Source organism: Pleurodeles waltl, chromosome 4_2 (genome assembly GCF_031143425.1).
Source record: "Pleurodeles waltl isolate 20211129_DDA chromosome 4_2, aPleWal1.hap1.20221129, whole genome shotgun sequence".
Classification (NCBI taxonomy): Eukaryota; Metazoa; Chordata; class Amphibia; order Caudata; family Salamandridae; genus Pleurodeles; species Pleurodeles waltl.
The window spans coordinates 517,143,075-517,160,214 of NC_090443.1; the positions used below are offsets into that span (position 1 = coordinate 517,143,075).

The window sequence follows — 17,140 nt, forward strand, 5'->3', positions numbered from 1 at the left end:
CGTCCGGGGAGGAGGGTGGGTTGTTTATGACTTTGATGAGGATACCCCTGGAAGAGAACTAGGATTTACAGGTAAGTAACGTATCCTTCTCTTCCAGGGGATCCTCATCAACATTGAATAGATTAGCAAGCCCATCCCTTGACTCTGCGGACTGTCCGATAGAAGTGCAGGAATAGATATGTATCATGCAAACAAATTTCTTAGAGAGGCTTGCCCAACTTGGGCGTCTGCTCTTGCATCTGAGTCCAAACAGTAATATCTAGTAAATGTATGTACAGACTTCCATGTAGCAGCCTTACAAATTTCAGATATTGGAACACTAAGGAGGGCAGCAGTAGCCGCTTTTCCTCTTGTGGAATGCGCTTTAGGTCTAGCAAGTAGTTGTTTGTTAGCCAACTGGTATGCATTAACAATACAAGAAACTATCCATCTTGATATGGTTCGTTTAGATGCTGCCTCTCCTGTTCGCAAAAGACCATAATTTATAAACAAGTGGTTGGAATGTCTAATCAACTTTGTTTTATCCAAATAAAATTTGAGCACTCTTTTCAGATCTAGGGAGTGCAACGCTTTCTCCGCCGGAGTCTCCGGATTGGGGAAGAAAGTTGGTAGAGAATAGTCTGATTGATGTGAAATTCTGACATCACCTTCGGTAGGAATGATGGGTGAGTTCGCAGAACTACTCTATTGTCATGAAAGACTGTGTACGGTTCTTTGGAGGACAAAGCCTGAATTTCACTGTCCCTCCTTGCGGAAGTAATGCCTACCAAAAACACCGTCTTCCAAGTAAGGTGTTGCAAAGAGGCTTTGTGTATAGGTTCGAAAAGAAGGCCCATAAGTTTTGACAGCACTATGTTCAGTTCCCATGGAGGGGAGGGTTTCCGAATGGGCTGAAAAACTTTTCAAACCTTCCAAGAAATCCTTGACTACTGGTTTCGTAAAGAAGGATTCCTGAGAAGGTGACTTACGATAGGCTGTAATGGCAGACAAATGTACCTTAATAGATGATACCTGCAGACCGGACTTTGCCTGATGGAGTAAGTAAGACAGTATGACGTCCTCCTGAGCCCGTATGGGATTCTGACCTTGCTGACAGCACCATATGTAGAATATCTTCCACTTAAACGCGTAAGAACGCTGCGTGGAATGTCGTCTGGACTCTTTCAAGATGTTCATGCACTCCTGCAAGAGTCCTAGGTGCCCATACTGCAGGAATTCAGGAGCCATGCTGTCAAGCTCAGAGGGTAGGTTGGGGTGCAGGACCCTGCCCCTCCATCCTGCTCAGAAGATCCGGTCTGCACGGCAGCCTCCAGTGAGGTTGTTCCGATAGGTTGAGGAGATCTGTGTACCAGAATTGACAGGGCCATTGTGGAGCTATGAGAATCATTCTTGTGCTGGATCTGTAAAGTTTGTTGATCACTGCCAGTATGAGGGGAATCGGTGGAAAGGCGTTGAGAAATATCCCTGACCAGTCGAACTGGGCATTCCGTCGAGATCCCGGACGGTAGAACCTGGATGCGAAGTCTGGGCATTTCTTGTTTACCTCGTCTGCGAAGAGATCCAATTGAGGCCGACCCCATTGAGCGAAGATGTCTTCGACGACTTCGCCGTGTAGGACCCAATCGTGGGTGTCCTCTAGGTGTCTGCTCAGAAAATCTGCTTCCACGTTTTGTTGACCTGGTAGGTGAATCGCTGTAAGCGACATTCCTCTGGCCAGGAGCCAATGCCAGATTGTTTGGGACTCCCGAGATAGGGATCTCGTTCCCCCTTGTCTGTTCAAATAATACATTGTGGTTGTATTGTCCGTTTGTATTAGGAGAGATTTCCCCTGAATCGCTGGAGCAAAAGACTTGAGAGCCAGATGGACCGCTCTGAGCTCCAGCAGATTGATGTGGTACTTCCTTTAGTTGTCGGACCACAGGCCCTAAGCTTGAAGGGGACCTAGATGAGCCCCCCATCCTTGGAGACGCATCCGTTACCGGAGTGTCGGATGGAATTGCCTGGTGAAACTGAGCCCCTACTGATAGGTGAGGTTTGTGCATCCACCATTGCAATGACTGACGTGCTGCTATCGGTAACCGCACTCTGTCCTCCCAGCGACCTGTCCTTTGGTTCCATTGGTTTTCCAACGCCTCTTGGAGGGGCCTCATATGGAGCCTGGCATTCGGGACAATGAAAATGCATGATGCCATGGAGCCCAGCAGAGATGTCACCGACGTAGGTGCGTCGGATCTTAACAGGTCTTGACACTTTTTCTTTATTGAGAATTGTCGTTCCTCCGAAGGATACACTCTTAGGAGCTCTGTGTCTAGTATTGCTCCCAGGTAGTGAGGTTCTGCGTTGGAATCAAGGTGGACTTTTGGTAGTTGACTTGAAGACCTAGAGACTCGAAAACCTTGAGCACAATGTACCGATGGGTTCTCACCTGCTCCGGAGAGGAGGCTTTCAGTAGCCAGTCGTCTAGGTATGGGTAAATTAAGATTTTTTGTTTTCGAAGATGTGCCGCTACCACTGCCACGCATTTCGAGAAGACGCGGGGGCAGATTTCAGGCCGAATGGTAGCACTTTGAACTGATAGTGCTGTGAGGCTATCTGGAAGTGCAGGAATTTCAGATGCTTGGGAACTATCGGGATGTGAAAGTATGCATCCTGCAGGTCGATGGAGCACATCCAGTGCGCAAGTGGAACTTTTTCTATTGCCTTCTTTCGTAAAAGGGCGAGAGCCTCTTTGCGCAATAGGCTGACGTGAGACGGATTGCATTTGGTTGGTGGCAAGTGTGGTGGAGGTTGCCGGAAAAGAAGAGTAGCCATTTTCGACAATGTTGAGAACCCATTTGTCTTTTGTGATAGAGCGCCACTCGTGAAGAAAATCTGTGATACTTCCCCCCCCCACCGGAGTGGTGCACAGTATTGAGGGAAGCGAGTTTTCATTGGTTGGCCGGCACTTTGGGTGTGGACTGTTGTGGTCTACTTGACCCTCGATCCCTTGTGGCCTTACAAGCCTGAAAAAGAGGGCGTCCCTGCCTTTGCTGTGGCCTCTGGGACCAGTGAGGGGTTTGAACCCTCTGCTGGAAAGGGTGCCTGTCATAAGGCCTATACCGCCGCCTGAAGTCCTTCTTTCTTTCCAGGCCTACTGCCCTCATGGTGTCCACTTCAGTTTTCATGCACGCCATTTCTTCGTCCGTATGGGTACCAAACAGCGAGTTCCCGTTGAATGGAAGATTTAGGATGCGCTGTTGTGCTTCCTGTTTTAAACCAGTCAACCTCAACCAGGAAGACCTTCTTGCACAGATTCCATGTGCGTACCCATGTGCACCTAAGTCTGCCCCATCTGCCGCTGCGCTGATGACTTGGTTGGATACCAGACATCCCTCTTGAAGGATCTCTTGGAAGTCCTGTCTGTCTTCTCTAGGAAATTTTTCTGTGAACCTTTTGAGAGAGTCCCACAGAGAACGGTCATATCTGCCTAGGAGTGCAGACGCGCTGGAGACTTTCATCATAGACGCCGCCGTGCCGCACATTTTTCTCCCCAGAGAGTCTAGATGTCTGCTCTCTTTGTCCGGCGGGACCGTGGAGGATGATGCGACTGAGTCATATTGGCCACAGCCCGAAAAACTCACTGAGTCCGGCGGCGGATCCGTTCTTCGGAATAAAGGATCTTGTCCAGGCGCTATATATTTTTTCAAAATCCTAGCAGGAGCAGATTTGAGGGTGGCTGGCGCCAAAAAGGTGTCCATGGTTGGCTGCAACAGACCAGGCACTAGCGGCAGTAGCTTTTTCGAAACTGCTCTATGCTGTTGAATCTCAAAAATGACTAATAGGAGGTTGATGGTTCTGGAACCTCTATATTTAACTTCTGTGCTCCCCTGAAAAGCACCTCATTAAAAGTAGTGATGTCATCCACCGGAGAAACTCTAGCTGGTGGAGAATCTGTTAAGGTGGGGGAGTATCGTCTGACGGATGACCCTGACGATGACCAAGAGGGCGATCTTCTGTGTCTTGATCGTGACCTAGATCGTCGTTGGGAACGTGATCTGCTGCGAGACGCTGTAACAGAGCGCCCAGGCCTCGTGGTCGGTTGGGAGAAGCAGAACGAGCCCGTCCTGCCCGCGCTGTCGGTGATGGTGTTCTCGGGAGAGAGGCAGTAGACGAGTACATCCGTGAATACTGCGAATCCAGGGAGGCCGTTGGTCTGTTAAGGCTCTCCAACCATCTTGGTGACAAATTGATGGGTGAGACATGCCCCGACGATGCCGCTCTCGAACGAGATGAACCACTCCTTATGGAGACCACTGGAGATGGAGCAGCCTTATCTGCTGGCGGAAGCCGATGTTCTGCTCCCTGCAAGACAGGTAAAACCTGTGTCGGCGTCGACAGCCGTAATGACGTCGAAGGGGGCGCCGCCGGTTGTTCCTGCCTCGACGTTGAGTGCCTCGACGTGGAGTGTCTTGACGTCGAACGGCGATCTCTGGACCTCGACCTGCTCGCCGTCGTGTGCCTCGACGTGGAGCAGTGGGCGGCCGACGACGGATGTCCTCGCTCTCGCCGCTGTGGCGATTTAGACGCCGTCTCTCTTGACGTCGAGGGGTGCAAGGCCTTCGGCGGCGAATGGGCGCGCTGGTGATGGCTCGACGTCGATCGGTGGGTTGCCGTCGACGGAGATATGCCCCTGCGATGGCCATGTTCTCTCGACGCCGCATCCTTTGACGTCGGTCGGGTCGCTGATCTATGGCGGTGAGATGGTGGCAGCAACGACGTCGACGGGGAACAAACAGGTACTTTCCTACCTGCTGACGTAGACCTAGCCATTCTCTCCTGAGAGTGGCTTGTTGGCTGCCTGGGAAGCGAAGAGGATGATGTTTTCTGCCTCTTGTGAAGCCCATGAAGCCTGATCTTTTCTCTGTCCTTCAGAGTCCTCTTTGACATGTTCTTGCAGTGTTTGCAAGTGTCAGGGCAGTAACTCTGAGGCAGGCACACAATACAAAGAGTGTGTGGATCTGACTGGGCCTTCTTCCCACAGGAAGGGCATTTCACAAAAAGTGAAGGCATTTTTCTGTCAGGAAAAAACTTCCAAACTCAGACAATGATGTTAGATGTCGAGTAAAGTAGGAAAAAACGCTGTTCTAAAGTATTTTTCTGAGAAAAAACTCAGAAAAACTGAGAGCTCAATGCTCCAGGATCCTCTCAGAAGAAGCCGGAAAAAAGAACTGACCTAACTGTGAACCAACTGTCACCTCTCCTTCACCCCTGAGGCATGGTGGGATACTGGAGGTGCTCAGGGTCTTAAAGGCACGGTGCCAAAGTTTTTATGGTTCTCCTGTGTTAACCTGCATGCAGCCTATTGGCTAAGAATGCTCCATTGTTTTTCAATGTAGTTTTTTTCTCTTTTTTCTCTAATGATTACTGCTGCTTATTTCCATAAGCCCAGTTTTGGGGCTTTGGTAGATATTTATTCCCTTATTGTAATTTTGTAAAGATTAAAAAAAAAAAAACTCCATAGAAATAAAGCATTTTAGCCTGTTTATGATTATAGCCTGCATTGCTGTTTTACACATGTATATATGAGTTGAGTATGAAAAATGTGTCTACTAAAAATGCTATATATATATATATATATATTTTTTTTTTCGTGCATATTTCATACTTTATATGTGTGTATTTTATATATGCTCCGGGGCCCCCGCACAAGGGCGGGAATATTCAAAGTTTATGACTATTGATGAGGATCCCCTGGAAGAGAAGTAGATAATTCGAATGCTCTATTTCGTGGTAGTGTGGTCGAGCAGTAGGCTTATCAGAGGGTAGTGTTAAGCATTTGTTGTACACACACAGGCAATAAATGAGGAACACAAAGACTTACTCCAGGCCAATAGGTTTTTATATTGATAATGAAAATGTCACTTACCCAGTGTACATCTGTTCGTGGCATCAGTCGCTGAGATTCACATGGTATGCATGAGCTCGCCATCTGGTGTTGGGTCGGAGTGTTACAAGTTGTTTTTCTTCGAAGAAGTGTTTTCGAGTCACGGGACCGAGTGACTCCTCCTTCTGTGCTCATTGCGCATGGGCGTCGACTCCATCTTCGATTGTTTTCCCCGCAGAGGGTGAGGTAGGAGTTGTACTATAGTAATAGTGCCCGCGCAATGAAAAATGTAAGTATGTACCTATTAAAGGATTAAGTAATATATATACAAATGTACAAAATTGAAGGTAACTTCTGAACTGCTACAGGCTTCCGGGGAGGTGGGTGGGTCCATGTGAATCTCAGCGACTGATGCCACGAACAGATGTACACTGGGTAAGTGACATTTTCAGTTCGATGGCATCTGTCGCTGTAGATACACATGGTATGCATAGACTAGTAAGCAGTTAGTTCCCCATAAGCGGTGGTTTAGCCTGTAGGAGTAGAAGTTGTCTGAAATAGAGTTCTTAATACAGCTTGACCTACTGTAGCTTGTTGTGCGGATAGCACATCTATACAGTAGTGTTTGGTGAATGTGTGAGGCGTAGACCAAGTGGCTGCCTTACATATTTCCTGCATTGGGATGTTTCCTAGAAAGGCCATTGAAGCACCTTTTTTCCTTGTTGAATGTGCCCTGGGAGTAATGGGCAGTTGTCTTTTTGCTTTAAGGTAGCAGATTTGGATGCATTTAACTATCCATCTGGCTATACCTTGTTTTGATATTGGGTTACCTGCATGAGGTTTTTGGAATGCAATAAACAGCTGTTTAGTTTTTCTGATGTTCTTTGTTCTGTCAATGTAGTACATTAATGCTCTTTTGACATCTAATGTATGTAGTGCTCTTTCAGCCACAGAATCTGGCTGTGGGAAAAATACTGGTAGTTCTACCGTTTGATTTAGATGGAATGGTGAAATAACTTTTGGTAAAAATTTTGGATTAGGTCGTAGGACGACCTTATTTTTATGTATTTGTATAAAAGGCTCTTGTGTTGTGAACGCTTGAATTTCACTTACTCTTCTTAGAGATGTAATGGCGATGAGAAAGGCAACTTTCCAGGTTAGGAATTGTATTCCGCAAGAGTGCATGGGTTCGAAAGGTGGGCCCATGAGTCTTGTTAGAACCACGTTTAGGTTCCATGAAGGAACAGGTGGTGTTCTTGGTGGTATAATTCTTTTAAGCCCTTCTATAAATGCTTTGATAACTGGTATCCTATACAAGGAAGTTGAATAGGTAGTTTGCAGGTATGCAGATATTGCTGCAAGGTGTATTTTAATAGAAGAGAAGGCTAGCTTTGCTTTTTGTAAATGGAGCAAGTAATTTACTATATGTTTTGGAGTTGCATCTAGCGGTTGTATCTGATTATGATGGCAGTACCAAACAAATCTTTTCCACTTACTTGCGTAGCAGTGTCTAGTGGATGGCCTTCTGGCCTGCTTTATGACTTCCATACACTCTTGGCTAAGTTGTAAGTGTCCGAATTCTAGGATTTCAGGAGCCAGATTGCTAGATTCAGCGATGCTGGGTCCGGGTGTCTGATCTGTTGGTTGTGTTGCGTTAACAGATCTGGTTTGTTGGGCAGTTTGATGTGTGGTACTACAGACAGATCTAGCAGTGTTGTGTACCAGGGTTGTCTTGCCCAAGTTGGTGCTATTAAAATGAGTTTGAGTTTGTTTTGACTCAATTTGTTTACTAGGTAAGGAAGGAGAGGGAGAGGAGGAAAAGCGTAAGCAAATATTCCTGACCAGTTCATCCATAGGGCATTGCCTTGGGATTGCTTGTGTGGGTATCTGGACGCGAAGTTTTGGCATTTTGCGTTCTCTTTTGTTGCAAATAAGTCTATTTGTGGTGTTCCCCAGAGTGTGAAGTAGGTGTACAGAATCTGTGGGTGGATTTCCCATTCGTGGACTTGCTGGTGATCTCGAGAGAGATTGTCTGCCAGCTGATTCTGGATCCCCGGAATAAACTGTGCTATTAGACCAATCTGATGGTGGATTGCCCACTTCCATATTTTTTGAGCTAACAAGCTTAACTGCGTTGAATGTGTTCCTCCTTGTTTGTTTAGATAATACATCGTTGTCATGTTGTCTGTTTTGACAAGGATGTATTTGTGGGTTATGATTGGTTGGAAAGCTTTTAGTGCTTGAAAAACTGCTAATAATTCTAGATGATTTATATGCAGTTTTGTTTGATGTATGTTCCATTGTCCTCTTATGTTGTGTTGATTGAGATGTGCTCCCCACCCTGTCATGGAAGCATCTGTTGTTATTACGTACTCTGGCACTGGGTCTTGGAAAGGCCGCCCTATGTTTAAATTTATACTGTTCCACCATAGAAGCGAGAGGTAAGTTTGGCGGTCTAGCAACACCAGATCTAGAAGGTGACCCTGTGCTTGAGACCACTGTGAGGCTAGGCACTGTTGTAAGGGCCTCATGTGCAGTCTTGCGTTTGGGACAATGGCTATGCATGAGGACATCATGCCTAGGAGCTGTAGTATTGTTCTTGCTTGTATTGTTTGGTTTGGAGACATGTGTTGAATGACCCTGTTGAAATTGTGGATCCTTTGTGGAGTTGGCGTTGCTACTCCTTTTGTCGTGTCTATTATGGCTCCTAGATATTGCTGTACTTTGCTTGGCAGAATGTTTGATTTTGCAAAGTTGACGGTGAACCCTAGTTTGTAGAGGGTTTGTATGACTTGATTTGTGTGGTTTGAGCATTGTGTGAGCGAACTGGTTTTGATTAGCCAGTCGTCTAGATACGGGAACACATGTATTTGCTGCCTTCTGATGTGTGCAGCGACTACTGCTAGGCATTTTGTGAATACTCTTGGAGCGGTTGTTAAACCAAAAGGCAATACTTTGAATTGGTAATGTATTCCTTTGAATACAAACCTTAGATATTTCCTGTGTGATTGATGTATTGGTATATGGAAATATGCGTCCTTGAGGTCTAGGGTTGTCATGTAGTTGTGTTTTTTGAGCAATGGTAACACTTCTTGTAGTGTGACCATGTGAAAGTGGTCTGATTTGATGAATGTGTTTACTACTCTGAGGTCTAGAATTGGTCTCAGTGTTTCGTCCTTTTTTGGTATCAAGAAGTACAGTGAATAAACTCCTGTGTTTATTTGTGTGCTTGGTACTAATTCTATTGCATTTTTTTGCAGTAGTGCTTGAACTTCTATCTCTAGAAGCTGTGAATGGTATTTTGTTAAATTTTGTGATTTTGGTGGTATGTCTGGAGGGAATTGCAGGAATTCTATGCAATAACCATGCTGGATAATTGCTAGGACCCATGTGTCTGTAGTTATTTTGTCCCATGCTTCGTAATATTGACGTATCCTCCCCCCCACTGGTGTTGTGTGGGAGGGGTGTGTGACATGTGAGTTACTGCTTGTTGGTAGTGGTTTTGGGGCTTTGAAATCTTCCCCTATTCCTAGGGAATTGCCCCCCTCTATACTGGCCCCGAAAACCTCCCCTGTACTGTCCCTGGTAGGTGGGCGGTGCGGACTGTGAGGTGCTAGCTTGTGTGGCCTGACCCCGAAACCCTCCTCTAAAAGGTGTTTTGCGGAAGGTGTTATAAGATCCTCTGCTCTGCGGGGAATAGAGTGCGCCCATGGCCTTGGCAGTGTCAGTGTCTTTCTTGAGCTTTTCTATGGCTGTGTCGACCTCCGGACCGAACAGAAGTTTTTCGTTTACTGGCATGTTAAGCACTGCCTGCTGAATTTCTGGCTTGAATCCAGACGTCCTGAGCCATGCGTGCCTACGGATGGTAACCGACGTATTAATGGTTCTTGCGGCCGTGTCTGCTGCATCCATGGAGGAGCGTATTTGATTGTTGGAAATGTTTTGACCCTCCTCAACAACCTGTTTTGCTCTTTTTTGCAGATCTTTTGGGAGATGTTCAATGAGATGCTGCATCTCATCCCAGTGGGCTCTGTCGTATCGCGCTAGCAGCGCTTGTGAATTTGCGATGCGCCACTGGTTTGCTGCTTGGACAGCAACCCTCTTCCCGGCTGCATCGAACTTCCTACTTTCTTTATCTGGGGGAGGTGCATCCCCAGAAGTGTGTGAGTTTGCCCGTTTTCTGGCAGCCCCTACCACCACAGAGTCTGGTGGCAGCTGAGAGGTGATGAATACAGGGTCCGTAGGAGGCGCCTTATACTTTTTGTCCACCCTAGGCGTCACTGCCCTACTTTTAACTGGCTCCTTGAAAATGTCCTTTGCATGGCGTAGCATGCCTGGGAGCATCGGCAGGCTTTGGTAGGAGCTGTGGGTTGAAGAGAGGGTGTTAAATAAAAAATCATCCTCTACTTGTTCCGAGTGTAGTTCCACATTATGGAATAGTGCTGCTCTAGCCACCACTTGTGAGTAGGCTGTGCTGTCTTCCGGTGGTGATGGCCTAGTTGGGTATGTGTCTGGGCTGTTATCAGACACTGGTGCGTCGTACAAGTCCCACGCATCCTGATCTTGTTCATCGTGGCTCATGGCGGTGTGAGCTGGCGAATGTGACGGGGTGTAAGTTGGCGAAGCCGGAGTTACAGGTGGAGGCGAGGGAGGAGGTGTTACCTTTTGTGCTGTTTGTTGCTGAGGAGTAAACTGAAGCGTTCTCTTTCGTTTGACAGGTGGAAGGGTACTGATCTTCCCAGTCCCCTGCTGAATAAAGATACGCTTTTGCGTGTGATCCACGTCAGTGGATTGCAGTTCTTGTTCAAATCTATGTTTCTTCATTTGAGAAGACATAGAATGCTCTTCAGTGTAGGAGCCAGAAACAGGGTCTGATGTCGCTTTTTTCGGCTCCGAAAACCCTGTCGATTGTTTTTTCGGCTCCGAGGTAACCTTCCTCTTTTTCTGTGCCGAAAATTCTTGGCCTCTATGGTCTTCGGCGCCACTGTCTCGGCGTCGATCCGTGTCGACACCGAACTCTCGGTGTCGATGCTTCTGTTTAGCACTCTCTCGGTCTCGAGGAGGCTGCGTGCCGGTGTCTCGACCGGAGTCGGACGATCTCGACACTGAATGGGCCTTTTTCGGTGCCGATTGTTGGTCACCGAGAATTTGGGTGGAGCCATGGCCGGTTGGCAGTGGCGTCCCCTGGGCCTTCTTTCCTTTTTTAAGGTTTGATCTCGACGTCTTACTCACAGTTCTTGTAGAGTGTAGCTCGTCGGAGTCTGAATCCTGGATGGAAAAGGATTCCTCCTGTTCCTCTTCTGTCTCGAACTGTCGACGCTCTTTTGGCGTGGACGCCATCTGCAGTCTTCTCGCTCGACGGTCGCGCAGAGTTTTTCGGGACCGGAACGCCCGACAGGCCTCACAGGATTCTTCGCTGTGCTCGGGTGACAGGCACAGATTACAGACCGAGTGTAGGTCCGTATAAGGATATTTGTTGTGGCATTCGGGGCAGAATCGAAACGGGGTCCGTTCCATCGGCGTTGTCCTCCACGCGGTCGGGCCGACTAGGCCCCGACGGGGTGCCGAAATCTACCCCGAAGGGCACCGAAGCGCTTCGATGTTCAACGCGTCGTCGTATGTGTCTATCCCTAACCGGATCGCAACGATACCGTCGAAAATCTTCCGTTTTCAGCTATCTTTCCGTTCCGAAACTCGGAGCGACAGGAACACGTCCGAACCCGATGGCGGAAAGAAAACAATCGAAGATGGAGTCGACGCCCATGCGCAATGAGCACAGAAGGAGGAGTCACTCGGTCCCGTGACTCGAAAACACTTCTTCGAAGAAAAACAACTTGTAACACTCCGACCCAACACCAGATGGCGAGCTCATGCATACCATGTGTATCTACAGCGACAGATGCCATCGAACATATATTTTCTTAGTTTAAGAACTACAGAATCAAGATTTACATCAAACACTTTAAATGTAAGGTACTCCACTTAGATACTTTAGGAACTTTGAATAAAACCAAGATCATATACAGTCTTTGTAAACATGGCAATAAGCTATTTTCAAAGCGGACACAGTGAAAAAATCAACAGTTGCTGGTGGAGATAAGGTTAGATTAGGAGGTAAGTAAAACACTTACAAGTCTCAGTCCTGGGGCATAGGCAGCCCACCATTGGGTGTTCAAGGCAACCCCAAAGTAACCACACCAGCAGCTCAGGGCTGGTCCGGTGCAGAGGTCAAAGAGGTGCCCAAAACACATAGGTGCCTATGGGGAACAAGGGTGCTCCTGTTCCACTCTGGCAGCAGGTAAGTACTGGAGGTCGGATTCTTCAGGCCCTGGGGGCTGCGGGTGCAGGGTCTTTACCAGGCGTCGGATCTTGGAAGCAGGCAGTCGCGGTCAGGGGGAGCCTCGGGATTCCCTCTGCAGGCGTCGCTGTGGGGGCTCGGGGGGGAGGGGGGGGCAACTCTGGCTACTCACAGTCTCGCAGTCACCAGGGAGTCCTCCCTGAAGTGATTGTTCTCCACTATAAAGTCCATTCCCTGTAGGGAGATGGACCACCTCAACAGTTTTGGATTTTCACCTTTCATTTGCATCAGCCATCTGAGAGGTCTGTGGTCAGTCTGAACTACAAAGTGAGTACCAAAGAGGTATGGTCTCAGCTTCTTCAGGGACCAAACCACAGCAAAGGCCTCCCTCTCAATGGCACTCCAACGCTGCTCCCTGGGGAGTAACCTTCTGCTAATGAAAGCAACAGGCTGGTCAAGGCCATCTTCATTTGTTTGGGACAAAACTGCCCCTATCCCATGTTCAGAGGCATCTGTCTGCACAATGAACTGCTTGGAGTAATCTGGAGCTTTTAGAACTGGTGTTGTGCACAATGCTTGTTTCAGGGTGTCAAAGGCCTGTTGGCATTCTACAGTCCAGTTTACCTTCTTGGGCATTTTCTTGGAGGTAAGTTCTGTGAGGGCTGTCACTATGGATCCATATCCCTTCACAAACCTCCTGTAATATCCAGTCAAGCCAAGGAATGCCCTGACTGGAGTCTGGGTTTTTGGAGCTGCCCAGTTGTAAGGAAATGCCTCCTTGGCATGGTTGCCCCCTGACTTTTTGCCTTTGCTGATGCTATGTTTACAATTGAAAGTGTGCTGAGGCCTGCTAACCAGGCCCCAGCACCAGCACCAGTGTTCTTTCCCTAACCTGTACCTTTGTATCCACAATTGGCAGACCCTGGCATCCAGATAAGTCCCTTGTAACTGGTACTTCTAGTACCAAGGGCCCTGATGCCAAGGAAGGTCTCTAAGGGCTGCAGCATGTCTTATGCCACCCTGGAGACCTCTCACTCAGCACAGACACACTGCTTGCCAGCTTGTGTGTGCTAGTGAGGACAAAACGAGTAAGTCGACATGGCACTCCCCTCAGGGTGCCATGCCAGCCTCTCACTGCCTATGCAGTATAGGTAAGACACCCCTCTAGCAGGCCTTACAGCCCTAAGGCAGGGTGCACTATACCATAAGGTGAGGGTACCAGTGCATGAGCATGGTACCCCTACAGTGTCTAAACAAAACCTTAGACATTGTAAGTGCAGGGTAGCCATAAGAGTATATGGTCTGGGAGTCTGTTTTACACGAACTCCACAGCACCATAATGGCTACACTGAAAACTGGGAAGTTTGGTATCAAACTTCTCAGCACAATAAATGCACACTAATGCCAGTGTACATTTTATTGTAAAATACACCACAGAGGGCACCTTAGAGGTGCCCCCTGAAACTTAACCGACTGTCTGTGTAGGCTGACTAGTTCCAGCAGCCTGCCACACTAGAGACATGTTGCTGGCCCCATGGGGAGAGTGCCTTTGTCACTCTGAGGCCAGTAACAAAGCCTGCACTGGGTGGAGATGCTAACACCTCCCCCAGGCAGGAGCTGTAACTCCTGGCGGTGAGCCTCAAAGGCTCACCCCTTTGTCACAGCCCAGCAGGGCACTCCAGCTTAGTGGAGTTGCCCGCCCCCTCCGGCCACGGCCCCCACTTTTGGCGGCAAGGCTGGAGGGAACAAAGAAAGCAACAAGGAGGAGTCACTGGCCAGTCAGGACAGCCCCTAAGGTGTCCTGAGCTGAGGTGACTAACTTTTAGAAATCCTCCATCTTGCAGATGGAGGATTCCCGCAATAGGGTTAGGATTGTGACCCCCTCCCCTTGGGAGGAGGCACAAAGAGGGTGTACCCACCCTCAGGGCTAGTAGCCATTGGCTACTAACCCCCCAGACCTAAACACGCCCTTAAATTTAGTATTTAAGGGCTACCCTGAACCCTAGAAAATTAGATTCCTGCAACCACAAGAAGGAGGACTGCCCAGCTGAAAAACCCTGCAGAGGAAGACCAGAAGACAACACCTGCCTTGGCTCCAGAAACTCACCGGCCTGTCTCCTGCCTTCCAAAGAACTCTGCTCCAGCGACGCCTTCCAAAGGGACCAGCGACCTCTGAATCCTCTGAGGACTGCCCTGCTTCGATGACGACAAGAAACTCCCGAGGACAGCGGACCTGCTCCAAAAAGACTGCAACTTTGTTTCAAGAAGCAGCTTTAAAGAACCCTGCAACTCCCCGCAAGAAGCGTGAGACTTGCAACACTGCACCCGGCGACCCCGACTCGGCTGGTGGAGAACCAACACCTCAGGGAGGACCCCCGGACTACTCTACGACTGTGAGTACCAAAACCTGTCCCCCCTGAGCCCCCACAGCGCCGCCTGCAGAGGGAATCCCGAGGCTTCCCCTGACCGCGACTCTCTGAAACCTAAGTCCCGACGCCTGGAAAAGACCCTGCACCCGCAGCCCCCAGGACCTGAAGGACCGGACTTTCACTGGAGAAGTGACCCCCAGGAGTCCCTCTCCCTTGCCCAAGTGGAGATTTCCCCGAGGAAACCCCCCCTTGCCTGCCTGCAGCGCTGAAGAGATCCCTTGATCTCTCATTGACTAACATTGCAAACCCGACGCTTGTTTCTACACTGCACCCGGCCGCCCCCGCGCTGCGGAGGGTTAAATTTCTGTGTGGGCTTGTGTCCCCCCCGGTGCCCTACAAAACCCCCCTGGTCTGCCCTCCGAAGACGCGGGTACTTACCTGCAAGCAGACCGGAACCGGGGCACCCCCTTCTCTCCATTATAGCCTATGCGTTTTGGGCACCACTTTGAACTCTGCACCTGACCGGCCCTGAGCTGCTGGTGTGGTGACTTTGGGGTTGCTCTGAACCCCCAACGGTGGGCTACCTGGGACCAAGAACTGAACCCTGTAAGTGTCTTACTTACCTGGTAAAACTAACAAAAACTTACCTCCCCCAGGAACTGTGAAAATTGCACTAAGTGTCCACTTTTAAAGTAGCTATTTGTCAATAACTTGAAAAGTATACATGCAATTGAAATGATTCAAAGTTCCTAATGTACTTACCTGCAATACCTTTCAAACAAGATATTACATGTTAAATTTGAACCTGTGGTTCTTAAAATAAACTAAGAAAAGATATTTTTCTATACAAAACCTATTGGCTGGATTTGTCTCTGAGTGCGTGTACCTCATTTATTGTCTATGTGTATGTACAACAAATGCTTAACACTACTCCTTGGATAAGCCTACTGCTCGACCACACTACCACAAAATAGAGCATTAGTATTATCTCTTTTTACCACTATTTTACCTCTAAGGGGAACCCTTGGACTCTGTGCATGCTATTCCTTACTTTGAAATAGCACATACAGAGCCAACTTCCTACACCAGTCCAGAATAGTCTGGATCTTAGGCTGGAGTGGCTGAACTTGGCCTCCACCTACAAGGTGTCCCAAGTAAACCACAGTCCCCTGCCCTATCTGGCATTTGGATGCCTTGATAGAGAGGCCTGCTGACTGCAGAGCCTTCAAAACCTTCTTCAGGTGGACCAGGTGATCCTGCCAGCTGGAGCTAAAGATAGCAATATCGTCAAGATAAGCTGCACTAAAGGACTCCAAACCAGCAAGGTCTTGATTTACCAGCCTTTGGAAGGTGGCAGGGGCATTCTTTAAACCAAAGGGCATAACAGTAAACTGATAATGCCCATCAGGTGTGGAGAATGCGGTCTTTTCTTTTGCTCCTGGTGCCATTTTGATTTCCCAGTACCCTGCAGTTAAGTCAAAGGTACTTAAGAATTTGGCAGCACCCAATTTGTCAATCAGTTCAGCAGCCCTTGGAATGGGATGGGCATCTGTCTTGGTGACAGAATTAAGTCCTCTGTAGTCCACACAAAACCTAATCTCTCTCTTTCCATCTTTGGTGTGAGGTTTGGGGACCAAGACCACTGGGCTAGCCCAGGGGCTATCAGAGTGCTCAATGACTCCCAATTCCAGCATCTTGTGGACTTCCACCTTGATGCTTTCCTTAACTTGGTCAGACTGTCTGAAGATTTTGTTTTTGACAGGCATGCTGTCTCCTGTGTCCACATCATGGGTACACAGGTGTGTCTGACCAGGGGTTAGGGAAAAGAGCTCAGCAAACTGTTGCAGGAGCTTCCTACAGTCAGATTGCTGTTGGCTAGAGAGGGTGTCTGAATAGATCACTCCATCTACTGAGCCATCTCTAGGGTCTGTGGAGAGGAGATCAGGGAGAGGTTCACTCTCAGCTTCCTGGTCCTCATCTGTTACCATCAACAGATTCACATCAGCCCTGTCATGGAAGAGCTTAAGGCGGTTAACATGGATCACCCTCTTGGGGGTCCTGCTAGTGCCTAGGTCCACCAGGTAGGTGACCTGACTCTTCTTCTCTAGCACTGGGTAAGGGCCGCTCCATCTGTCCTGAAGTGCCCTGGGAGCCACAGGCTCCAAAACCCAGACTTTCTGCCCGGGTTGAAATTCAACCATTGCAGCCTTTTGGTCATACCAAAACATCTGGGGCTGTTGGCTGGCCTCAAGGTTTTTGCTTGACTTTTCCATGTACTCTGCCATCCTTGAACGTAGGCCAAGTACATAGTCCACTATATTTTGCTTAGGCTCATGAAGAGGTCTCTCCCAGCCTTCTTTCACAAGAGCTAGTGGTCCCCCTTACAGGGTGGCCAAACAGAAGTTCAAAGGGTGAGAACCCTACTCCCTTCTGAGGCACCTCTCTGTAAGCGAAAAGCAGACAAGGCAAGAGGACATCCCATCTCCTTTTGAGTTTTTCAGGGAGCCCCATGATCATGCCTTTCAATGTTTTGTTGAATCTCTCAACAAGACCATTGGTTTGTGGATGGTATGGAGTGGTGAATTTGTAAGTCACCCCACACTCATTCCA

The 17,140-nt window shown here is 48.4% G+C and overlaps 1 protein-coding gene across 3 annotated transcripts in view; it reads right to left on the reverse strand.

The window, feature by feature from the left end:
- The window catches only part of PRRC2C (proline rich coiled-coil 2C), a 1,097,702-nt gene that overhangs the window by 892,185 nt on the left and 188,377 nt on the right, over nt 1-17,140 (reverse strand). The gene's annotated exons all lie outside the window — the stretch shown is intronic.